Here is a 12777-nt window from a genome sequence, read left to right as displayed (position 1 = left end):
GAAATAGTCGACAGCAATTTGGATCGCAGCTTGGGGTGATTGCTGTAAATTTGATCTCCACCTTTCCCTTCCAGGAATCATTTTGAAACCCCAGTCTCATGTGTGTGCAAGTAATAGAAAGAAATTTTGATTACGTTCGATAAACGAAAATAAATATACACGGGTGGCATTTAGTGCAAATGTGGGCTTTCGGAATGAAATTCCAGGTCCTAATTTGAACGCGTCTGTTATTGGGTATTAAAGAAAGAGTAAGGTAGACATGATGAAAGGTTTTGGAGTTTATTTCCCAGCAGGCCACTGGCTCTGAACACGGGAGACAGACGTGAGCATGAGTTAGATGCCGAGAGGTCTACATGCGTAAAGATGTGAACAAGAGCAGGAGGACTTGTCTGTATGAGGGAATTGAGTGAGTGAGCATCGACACGTGTAGATGAAGTTTAAACTGTCTCACGGATTCACGCAGTCACGCACACACATCTCAAGTACATACAAAGCTGACTCTAAGTAGTTAAGACTAGGTGGCTAGCCTCGATTAGACCAACAGTGGTGGTTGGTTGTTGTTGCTGTTGTTGTTGTTGTTGTTGTTGTTGTTGGTGGTGGTGGTGGTGGTGGTGGTGGTGGTGGTGGTGGTGGTGGTGAAACCACTGCGAACAGAAGTAGACATCCAAGTTATCTGTAACGATCCTCTTTCCTGGAAAGAGACAGAGAACCGCTTTGACATTTCTACCACAGTTGCCCATCTCATAGCAAAGGACGAACACATGGATGTTTGCCACGCTAGGAGAAAAGTAGCTTTATAAAGCGTGAATTCGGGTGTGCACAGAGGGGTAGCGGATCTGGGGTACACCTCCAGCAGCTTGAGAGACAGAGGCAGGCGGTAGCCATACCAACAGCCTCTCACCCTCTACACAGCCCGCAATCGATGCCGGACATGGACAGGACCAGTAGCAGAGAAAGCCTCCACACCAAGATGTGTGGACCTTGTGAAAGCTGTGTGACTGCTACCTTCATCGCCAGAGCTGGCCTCCAAGTGTAACCAAGGCAAACAACAACAACATCTCCCAGTAATTACTACGCACTTGTCAGAATCTCGGCTTACGATCAAAGCTGAAAACGCACGTGGAACTTCTGTTCATGAACCTGACCCTCGCACTCTCAGCAACATGGAAATCTCAAGCTTGTGAGAAACTCGGGTACCACAGCCAACATCACTAAAGCTCGTTCTTGTTGAAAGTTGTACATCTTCACACTCTCTTTCTCTGAGTCCCACTCAGGAGGAGTGCAGGAGCTCTTCAAACAATATCTTGAGCTGGTGTCTGCAAGGATCACAAATGTTATTGGCAGTTCTACCTGTTCATCCTGATAGGGTACGCTCATACCCGTTCCTTGAAAAACTCTGGATATTTTGCTCTGGTGGTTTATAAACTTTGACCCATGATCAAACTCGCTTTTCTTGAGCTCCACACTCTCGTTTGAGCATGTGGCCTTTGTGAAGTAAACAACAAAGGTCATCTATAATCTACCGACCAAAGCAGGGTAACAAAAAATTGAAAAGATGAAAAAATAATCTCTAGATAGCACGTGATCATAACAACACCCAATACTGATTAAGTATGGGAGGGGAGGGGATATTTATTGGAACCCGTGGCATGTTGTTTCTCAGATAAAAGCATGCACACAAAAAGCAGTCCTCAATATTAGTTTCGGAGATAATTTAGATACCGTTAGAAAATGAAAGTGGTTCTACAAAAATAGAACAAAATGATCTTATTAATAAATGCCAATATTTCTTCCAGTATTTTGCCAGCATTTCAAATGAACACTCGTATGCGCGTGTGCATGTGTCAGTGTGTGCCTGCTTGTGTCTGCGTCTGTGCGTGTTATTATTATATATTATATTATTAATCTTATTCCAGCCCCACTGACGCCATATTGGACCCCACTGCTACCCCACTGTCCCCCACTGATGCCATGCTCTCCCCCACTTCCCCCCACTGACGCCATGCTGGTCCCCACAGCCCCCACTGCCCCCCCCACTGACGCCATGCTGGCCCCACTAGCATCCCCACTGCTCCCCGCCCCAGTCCCACCCGACTTGCCGAGGGTCACGGCGACATGTTGACTGAGCGCCGTGCAGTGTACACGTGCGTCAAGATGGCCAGATTACGCAGGCAAGTGTTAGAAATGGTCTTATCACTCCAAGAAACCACCCCGCTTTTCTCCAGCATCACGATACCACCGAGTTTTATGTTTACCGAGGGACCGGGTCTGTTGATGTCAACACAGCCAGCGGCCCCGCATCACAGTCACATCTGACCCGCACCCGACCTCCTTACCCCACATACCCACCACCCCTCGGGGCTTCGGGGGCCGGCTAATCGCTTCTCAAAATTATTGCCGGTACGAATTTCCAGTTTTATCACACTCGGACAGAGAAATATAAACACCGAAAAGAGAGTACGAGTCTTGTTCTCTTTTTTTCCTCCTCTTTCTCTGTTTCTCTTATTTTCTCTTTAGATTCTTCTCTTTCACTTCCTTTCACTCTTTTCTCTTTTCCAAAAATATTTTAGTGAAATATCTATCGTTAAACATCTTGATCTTAATGTATTTGTAATTGTAAAAAACACAGTTTTGCTTTTGTTAAAATGTTTATGTCCTGCCTGTTGATAATGCTATTTAATTACCATACTGTACAACTTCTATGCTTATACATCTGATGATTTTTCATCCGCTTTCTCTTGAAATTGGCCGACGACCTAGTCAGTAAGGGAATAAAAGAATTCAAATGAATTTTCTCTTTCTTAGTACATATATTTATTAACTACTCCATTTTCTTCTCGTTGTAGTAGATTAGCATTCTTTCCTCCGTTTAGTTAATGAGGGTTAGTGTAAAACAGTTTCTCCTCCCTCTCCCTCCCCTTATCCCCCAAGAGGAGGGCGCTGAACAGGTCAGCTCGCTCAAGACTTTATGGATTAGAGGAAAGTAAGCAGAGGGCGTACGAACAGGTAAGATCGAAAACAAAATAAAGCAGAAAATGTCAATGATGTCAAGCAGAAAAAAAGAAGAGAATAGAAAGTCTTCCTGGCATAGACAGGCAAAGTGACATGAAGCTTCAAGCAGTTGTGCGTTCGTCTGGCTGTCTGTCTGCACAGAGGAATAAATGTAGCCCCTTCTTGAAATCACTTATTTAAACATGTTTTAATCGTCTTTTCCTATTTTTCCCCGTTTTTACTAAAAAGTTTTCACTAAAAACAGACTTTGTGTCAGCGCCTGACTGTTTGCATGTGTGTAAACGGATAACACGGGGAAGACAAAGAGGAACAAGCACACCAAATGAAGTAAAGATACCCAACCCCAGCAGACAGATCCATGCAGCCAGACAGCCGGCCAGACAGATGTCTGCACAGACCAGCATCTGATTTTGCGGTCTCTCAGTGATGTCGGTTATCTGCGGATAAAAAGCTCCGATTGCCGACACGAGAGGTGGACTACACGAGAAAATGTCAGCGCTATTCTGGACAGGTCTTGTGCAATTTCCTCTGCTGCAACTTTCCATTACTTTCAGCAAGCTAATCTGCTAGTCTTGTCATTTTCTTACGATTCGATGTACTTTTGTGAACCTTGGAAGGCGTGAAAAAGTGAAGTCAATTTTTACAATCAAAGTAACCTGCAATATTTAAGCAAAATCAATTACACCAATTCATAGACGAACTTGCTGAGAAGTTCATAGAAATGTTGTGATAGGCAGTCGCACATGGTACAAAGCTAATATGTGTGTGAGTGAGAGAGAGGGAAAAACATTTTGTTTGTAGGTTTTTCTGGCGATACACTAAAGAAACGGACAAGAGATAACTCTCGGAGCAGTGACTTCCGGAGTTACCTGCTCATGCCAGGTACAGTACAAGCCTCACTGCACTGACAGAAATAAAGTTGTATTGTGTTTATTTGTTTGGTTGGTTGGTTGGTTGGTTGGTTGGTTGGTTGGTTGGTTGGTTGGTTGGTTGGTTGGTTGGTTGGTTGGTTGGTTGGTTGGTTGGTTGGTTGGTTGGTTGGTTGGTTGGTTGGTTGGTTGGTTGGTTGGCTGGTTGGTTGGTCGGTCAGTCGGTCGGTCTGTTCGCAATCTTGGGTCTTTAAGTTCATTTAAATCTTTCGTGTAATGTCTAGTAAAATTTTCCCTCAACTCATTCTTTCTGTCGGCTGTGGGTATTTCCAGCACAATCTGCACCCTTATCTTAATGCCTGCAAGCCGTAGTTTGGGTGTCTCCCATTTATTCTGCCAGTCTGTAACCGCGACTGTCTGCAGCTTCCTGTGGGCGTGTCAAACACAGTCTGCCCTTTGTTCCGGGAAACCAATTCTGAGTGTCTTCTACAAGAGTCTGCGGCGATTGTAGAGTATGTATGTAGCATGGGTAGAATTGTAAGGTCTATGGCGTGTGTAGAATCTTGCAGTGTAGAGTATCAGTATGTAGAGAACTAGTATCTGTAGAATCTGTGAAGACATCTGTATAGAACCTGTAACTCAGCGGCTCTCTAGTTCATTCTGACTTTTCCAAAACAAAAAGTTGTTCCGTGGATGTCTGACGAGAAACCTGCTGCGCAGCATGTAGTCGACACTTGCTGTCCCCTCCCTCAGTGCCAGCGATACACATCGATTGATTCATGTCCCCAAGTGGCAGCGTTCTGGCGATACGTATCGCAACTCTGATGCTTCCGTCTCGGTAAGCAACCCCTCCCTCCGACATCCCCACCACCACCACCACCGCCACTCGTCGCTCTTATCGCTCGCACTTGCTAAAATACGTCACTGGTCTCGCTATCCGATCTTTGATCCCTGCCGAGTGCCCCAGGTAAAAATCTTTTTAAAACCTCGCTGCAGTGCATTGAACTCTTTGCGGATTGTTTGGCCTCCTTTCTACACCTTTTCTCGAAGTTTTTCTAAGACACGAGACGTGTGTGCGTGCGTGTGTGTGCCCTTCATGTTTAAGAGGTTTTGAGTTCGTTTCATTCTGTCTCAACTTATGAGAATCACGATCGGAGCAGCCATTCCATAAAGGCAAAAAAAGAAAAAGAAAGAAATCTTGAGTGTTCAGCGCTGCCAAGTGGATTGAGGCGCCATGGCAGCTGATAGAGTTGCGGAGGTACACTGATTCTGTCTCTGTGGGTATTCGCAACCCCACCTCTACTGTATCCGACAGTGCGATCTGATTTATCTTTGTTCACAAGAAGCGATCAACATTCTACGATTATCAATCAGTGACGACTGCAGTTGAAGATCTACTTTAATTTTTTTTTTCGAAACTTTCACTTAACATCGTTGACATTTCTGCTTACACTCAGTTTCCATGGTAACTGATAATATCCTCCGCCAGTCTGTGCATCTGCTCCAATAATCAACCCGCAGTAGCGATGGTCTGTGTTCAAAAAGCCCCAGAGAATTTTGAATCTGTGCCTGGAAGGAACAGCCAACGCGTGGGCATTTTGATGGTCCGTGCCAGACGTCCCTGGGGAAGGACGGAGTGTGAGGTTAGAGGAGGGAGAAAATGCGTTTGAACAATGTCAAACACTTCAACAGTCACCAGGAATGATTGATAAAACCGAAACATCCTTACTGTAGGTGTATGTGTACCATGGTTTGGTTATTCGCATGTATTAATAATCGTGTTCGATGCACACTGCTATAGGCAGGGTATTTTCAAAGACAGAAGCTCGGACTAATCACTCTTTCCTACACTATTCATCTCCTCCTACACAACCCCCTCGCCAACCGCACCCCTGCCCACCCATTCTGTTCCTGCAGTTCTGTGCTGCCGTGGGTCGTTCCAGATAAGCACAGCAGCACATGGAAGCACTTGCAATGTCGTTGTTCTTCCGACTGGAACACAATAAACTTGGCTCGGTGCACTCTGGTAATGGTAGAAGGCCTCGATTATCTTGAAGTGGGTAATCAATCCCGGGTGGCGACCATGCAAGATTTCAGGTCTTGACCTCCAGACACGCCGTGCACCCGGGACCTTTCGATATGCAGTGATTGGGTGGAGTGTGAGATGACCCTTCCACTCCTGCCTCCTCCCTCAGGCGCGGAGGTGAGTGTGAAACACCTGAAAGATGATCCGATGACCTTTAAGCTGCTTCCACTCATGGTCAGAGACAGAGACTGACCTGGACATTGCCTCCTCCGGCCTCCCTAATACTTGATGGAGCGATGGTCTTTCTGTGAATATCCAGCAAATCATTGCCCTTGTAAGGAAGGAAGGTGAAAGGATAAACCAACGAAAGATGAGAAAGATGTTAAGAAAGGAAAACAAAAACAGAGCTGACCTATGAGGAAGGGGTGGCAACTCCAAACAACTTTCTTGCCGGATATCGTCGTGAAGAACTCCACAGAAACCCTTTCATGCAAGAAAGAAACAGACAAACAGAGAAATAAACCAACAAATAAATAAAGGAGAAATAAAATTTAAAAAAAAGAACGAAAAGATAAACGAAGAAACAAGCAACGCACCAAACAAACAAAGAAGGAATGAAACACCAATAAAAATATAAAAAAGGAAATGAATGTTGAAGATTGACGGGGAAAGACAGAGAGGGCGCTGTATTAGTATGATTATCCTGTCTAATGTGTCCGAGGACCAGTTAATTCGTCTCTCCTTTCACGATATCTCGACACGAGAGCCGTCTGGCGGCCTGCCGTGTCTTTTCTATTGCCTCAATTCTCTGCTATCTGTGACACAGTGTCACAAACACACAGCGTGACCTCCGTGGCCTGCAGCTGCACCACACTCTCAAAGACAACATAGATTATAAAAATACACTTCTCTGGTTTTATTTACTTAAACTTGGCATCTCAGCATTATCTCTTTCTTCCAAAATAAAATTTTTAGGTTTTCCCCTTTTTCAAAAGAAAAAAGCATCTTTGGAGGGTTTGTTTTTTAAAAAAAATGATTAACAAAAAAGAAAAATTAAGAGATTGGAAGGATGAAAAATGTAAGTTACTTTGATATACGAATATTTATAACAAGTACTCATCTACTGTGCAGAAATGGATGAGAAGCAGATTTATGCAGAAGACAAGAAGAAAATGACAGAACAACCAACCAAAAGCCAAATTTTAAATGAAAATAATGAAGGAGCTAGAACAATTGCAGATAATTGCCTCCCCTTAGAACTTCCTATTCAGGCGCCATGTTCATCTCTTCCCATTGATATGCCAACAAAAAAAGACAGTATGTGAAACATCCGCATCTCCAGCCCAGAAGATGTTGGAGAAAAGAACAAGCAGCAGCCGGCTGGTGGTGATAAAACGGAGAGAAAGCTTTGTACCGCCTACCTTCTAGAAATCTCGGAGGAACTGTGCCTGTGTTATCTACCTCATGGGATGTGGCCACCGATACACTGCCCTCCACCAACGAGAAACACAGAGACAGACAGCGGTGCCTACAAACAAGCGGCAGAAATCGGTTCCTCCCTTGGGAGGAGAGGTTAAATGTGTACTTCTCGGAAGACCAGTATCAAAGGGATAAATGGGGATCGTCAGAAAGAATGAAGGAAAGAGGAGAAGAGTTTTGTCGGCGTGGAAGGTAAAGCACACAGACTGGTGATGTCGGTGGAGGTGAGTGTGATGACTGTGCCACAGCTTGCTGTAAGAGTTTGTTGTGACAGACTCGTGGACCTGCTTGTCACGAGGTCTTCTGAAAACGAGGCTTGAGGAGTGTGAGACCTTCATAACATTTACAATGGTGGAATTAGAAAACAGATAAAAAATGTTTTTATCTAGATGTACATAGCGCACACACACACACCTATGCATACAAACATAAACACACAGACACGCATGAACTTGCGAACGCATATAAATATTAAAAGCTTACACACAGACATATCTACACACACCTACACACACTCACTCAAGAAACAGCCAGAACATCTTGCTCTATTTTCACAGTTTATTGCAGACTGGCACGACTTTGGTGAAACCTTCAGATTGAAGATGCAGGCTGTTGCCACAACAAGAAAAATTTCAGAAAAAAAATATAAAAAGGGAGGAGGATCTGAAATATTCGCTCCACGCATCAGCGGTCTGTCGCAATCGATGACACGCAATAAATCAACGTGACACCATTTGTGACACACCATCAATAGGACCTTACAGGCTGACACCGTTCCTGACACGATCAATGAGGACTTGACAGAGGTTTGTCAGCAACGACTGAGACGAGCCAGCATCCGTCTGTCCGCGAACAAACCGTACAGAGCACAGCTGCTCCATCCTAACTGTAAAAAATAAATAAATGAATAAAATAAAAAGGTCTGTAAAGAACTGTGCGTAGACTGCACCAGAAACTGGATGTCGCGACTGTCCAATGCTGCTCACCTGGTTCTGGTCTCCGTGGAAACCGTGAAAGACAAACCAGAAGTGGACGACTAACCTTCTGGTTTCTGTTTATGAACCACGTTTACCCAAACTGTTAGCCTACCCAGGGTGGGGACATCAGCTACACGGAGTTAGACTCTAAAAGCCTCTGGCTAGGCCCTGGGTTTTTTCCAGCCAGTAATTATTGAAGGATGGCTCTTCAGGTAATTTTCTCCGGCGGAAGGCAAATATGGCGCAGATTTTGACTGATGGGAAGGATTTTCGAGGTCCTGCCTGTTCATTTGCGATTGATTTACTTGCGTGTTCACATCGCACAGTGTAAAGTCTGCTTTAGGATGCATTGCGACACGCGATCATTACGGTGAAGTGGATGACAGAAGAACAATCAACACAATAATTTTTAAAAATTGACAAAATTGTGTTTGTGTTTCTTAGGAGATCATAAAAATTTAGCAGGCTTTGGCCAGGTAGCCTCCTGCTCACATCCACAATATGTTTAATTGTTGTTCACATTCCCATGTTACATGCTCTCAAATGCATTAATACAAACGTACTGGAATAAACGAGGTTCATTAACAGTGGATGTGCATCCTTGATTCCCATTCCCAGGTGCTCTGTGTCACGTCTTAGGTTTCAGGAAGCTCGTCTGAGCTGCTACCTTTGGTCACGTCTGCCGTTCTACGTCTCTCTCCATCACGTAGTTTGTCAGAGACGTTCGCGTTACACTGCCACTGCTTCCCTAACTTCGAAAGGTGATGGAAAGGGGCGATAGCGACGAAGGGGCATCCACCTCCTCAAAAAAAAAAAAAAAAAAAAAATCAACAAAAACTGAGGAGCCTGAATGTGAACGTCCTTCACTGTCAGCATAGAGTTTGAATCCTTCTCCTCCTCTGCCACTAATGGGGAAGGTAGGATGTTGTCCCTCTGACAGCAACACTTTCCTTCATCTCGCTGAACAAGCTGTGGACGCCACTCGTCTTGCTGTCGTTGAGAAGGAGAGTAGAGTACAAGCCCCGTTAGCTGCGTGTTCTTCCCATTGAAAACCTTCACCGTCAGGCTGCGCTCACCTCCCTCCTTCGCCTCCACCACCACCACCAGTTCCACCTCCTCCGTCCCAACCCTTTCTCCCACCGCACCCCAGGCTTCAGGAAGGCGAGAGTCCGTTTTGCTGTCAAAGCAGTCGTGACACTTTGACCTTTGGCGTCGGAGGGGAGGGAAGAGCTGCACGCACGAGACATACCTGCAATCGATTGCGACCTTGTCACGTCACCGACTGTCGCGACCTCCCGCCATGCTTCGACTACCCGAGCGGCTGGCGCTGCCTTTGATGTCTGTGGGGCGTTGCCATGTCTTGGAGTTGCCGTGCAACGGCTGGATCCCGAATTCTCGCCTGCCTGGGAAGACTAGTGCAATGGGGTAGAGGAGCGAGGAGAGCTTGGTGGCTGGGACTTACCCTTCCGGGTAGCGCTGTAGAGGGTGCCCACCCGGCACTTGGTACCTTGCAAATGTTTCCAGCGATAGCAACCTTATGCTTCACAGGCTCGGGGTGCGTGGTCCTCTGGCTTTTCTGGGAAACATGTCATTATCAGCATCTCAGTAAAAACAAAGATACAAAGTTGTGAAACAATCAGTTGTTTGGTGGAGCCACAGTTGTTTTGTTTTTTTTTAATTTGTGTTTGCATTTTTTTGGTTTTATTTTGGATGTCCTCTAGTCTAATGGATTACCTTTGCGAAATCCGTCAGGAGTCTGGGATTCATTGTCACTGCAGACATGACACTTGATAAACAAGTCACCGCTGTCAGTCTATTATGATAACATGTTACAGCTGTCTGTCAGTCTATTATGATAAACATGTTACAGCTGTCTGTCAGTCTATTATGATAAACATGTTACAGCTGTCTGTCAGTCTATTATGATAAACATGTTACAGCTGTCTGTCAGTCTATTATGATAAACATGTTACAGCTGTCTGTCAGTCTATTATGATAAACATGTTACAGCTGTCTGTCAGTCTATTATGATAAACATGTTACAGCTGTCTGTCAGTCTATTATGATAAACAAGTGAGAGCTTCGGTGATCATGTCTCTCCTCTCGTCCGTTGTCTGCACTGTCTCCCCATCCGTTCTCTCACTCAGTACAAACTGTCTTTGCTGCTCAAACTGAGTATTTCTCTGAACTTCTCTTCCCCTACCTCCCATCCAGACAACTACGGTTCGTCTGATGATGGTATCCTGACTATTCCTGTCACCATAACAACATATGTACTCAGGATTTTTAGTTACTGTGCAGCAAAACAATGGAACTCTCTCCCTTACCATATCCGCCACCTACCCACAATTGAATCTTTTAAATGTGGACTGAATACGTACTTCTTCCTCGAGCATTACAGCAGTTCACACAATGCTAGTCATTTCACATCCTTTCCCCCGCTTTTCCGCTTATTCCTATTTTCCTACTCGTCTTCCTTTTGCAAAATCACGATACCATCAACTCTTGATACTTGGTTCCTCTTTGCGTTTCTGTATTTGTCTTTGATTCGTCATCACTTCTGTTATTTATCCTTCTTTCGTTCATATGTTGTTTGTTTGTTCTTAATTCCCTTGTTTGTTGTCCATGTCACGTTCTTCTTAAAGTTACGAGTGTGCTCCTTACGAGTGTGCGTATGCGCAATACATCCTGCGTCAATTGTTATTATTTATTTATTATTACATTTACAAGTAAAAACAAAAATGCGTACTCGACTCTTTCGTGCATATTGCAGCATGTTCTAATTATAATCAAGTGGTGTTTTTAAGTTTCACTGTTTAAAGACACAGTTTTCAAGTGGCAAGGTCATTTTACAGTCGACTCCTTTCTGAAACCCGGGCAAACAAATGCCATTCATCTTCCACAATTCAATTCTTCGGACATGGACAGGAAGAGGTGGAATCCTTGACAAAGTGTTACAATTATACCAATCATTATAGTGTCAAAAGCACATCCACTGGGAGAACTAGGAGAATGTGTAAATCACTAATTAGGCGCAACTCTTATTTATTCCAGCACGACTTCAACGAGTTTAGCCTCTTTGTATCCACAGATGAGGATAACAAAACTGATGGCTGCTCTCTGACGAACAGTTGTGTTCTTATTATAATTATTAAATATTATAAATCATGTTGAAGTTTACATCAGTATATATTCACTTAAAAGTGAGTTCATTATGGTCTTTAACGAACGCAATTTTTGAATGACGAAAATCTTATTTCTCCTTCATGATGGAGTTTATTTTTGTACTCCTCATTCTCTCTCTTCTTTTTCTCTTCTCCTATTGACACACTTGTGTTAGAGATTGTATTCATTTCACTATGTTTTCCACTCAATTGTCTCAGTTGCTGATGGCAAGCAACGTAAAACCATCTCAGTTATAAATAACAAGGAAATATATATCTCCACGAAATATAATCTCACAATCTCTTTCGTTCACTTTCTCTGTTCGTCCCCAAGGCCCACTCCTTTCTGTGTCAAGCAAACAACTATTTTTACCCTCTGCTATTCATTAATTTGTAGTAGTGAATCTGTCAGGCATTGTTGATCCTGATATATTCTACACCCATAATAACAGTGTGTAATCGATAGTCACGTGACACAGGCGGTGAGATTATGTATTGTCACAATAACAACATCTGACATTGTGCCATCTGCAGTCCAGCTGTTCAACCTCAGATGAATTGTCAATGATGTGTTGTGTGATGTTGTAGGTTCGAACATGAATATCTTTGATGTAAGTTTATATATATAAAATTATCACTTGCCTATACATTTTTCTTTTCATTTGCTCATATTTTTCACTGTTGACATCTTTTTAACGCTGCACCTTGCACTGAGCTTTTATTTCTTATTTTCATGTCTAACTTTTATTTTTGTGACTAGAGCACCTTTCCATGTTCACATTGCCCACTGGGACAAATAAAGTTGGTCATTGTCATTGTCGTTGTCATTGTCATTGTCGTCGTGGTGAAAACTTTGGATTAGGATGAAAATGACTGAAGCCACTGGGTGACACACACACACACTCTCTCTATTTCTCCCTTTTTCTAGCTCTCTTTCGCCTCACTTTCCTATTCTTCTAGTTTGTTTCAAACTTGCATTTCCTGTCTTTTAAAGGACGCATAACCCACCGGAAAAGGGAGGTCACTGCGACTTAACTATCAGAAGCATCTATCAGTTAAGCCCTTTTATCTCTCCTCGTGTTATTCTTAGACTTCCAGAAGAAACGAAAATAAGGCTCGTAGGCTCTGTCACTCTTACTTCTTTTCTCAAAGTCAATGTTTAAAAAAAGTTTTCTCCTCTTCAGCTTCTAATCCATTCATTCATCCTTCTGTCTTTCTTTTCTTTTTTATTTCTCCCTCTCTCTCATTAT

The sequence above is a fragment of the Pomacea canaliculata genome, linkage group LG1, assembly GCF_003073045.1.
Source record: "Pomacea canaliculata isolate SZHN2017 linkage group LG1, ASM307304v1, whole genome shotgun sequence".
NCBI lineage: Eukaryota > Metazoa > Mollusca > Gastropoda > Architaenioglossa > Ampullariidae > Pomacea > Pomacea canaliculata.
The sequence above is the reverse complement of the archived record's forward strand: the minus strand, read 5'-3'. Positions refer to the sequence as shown.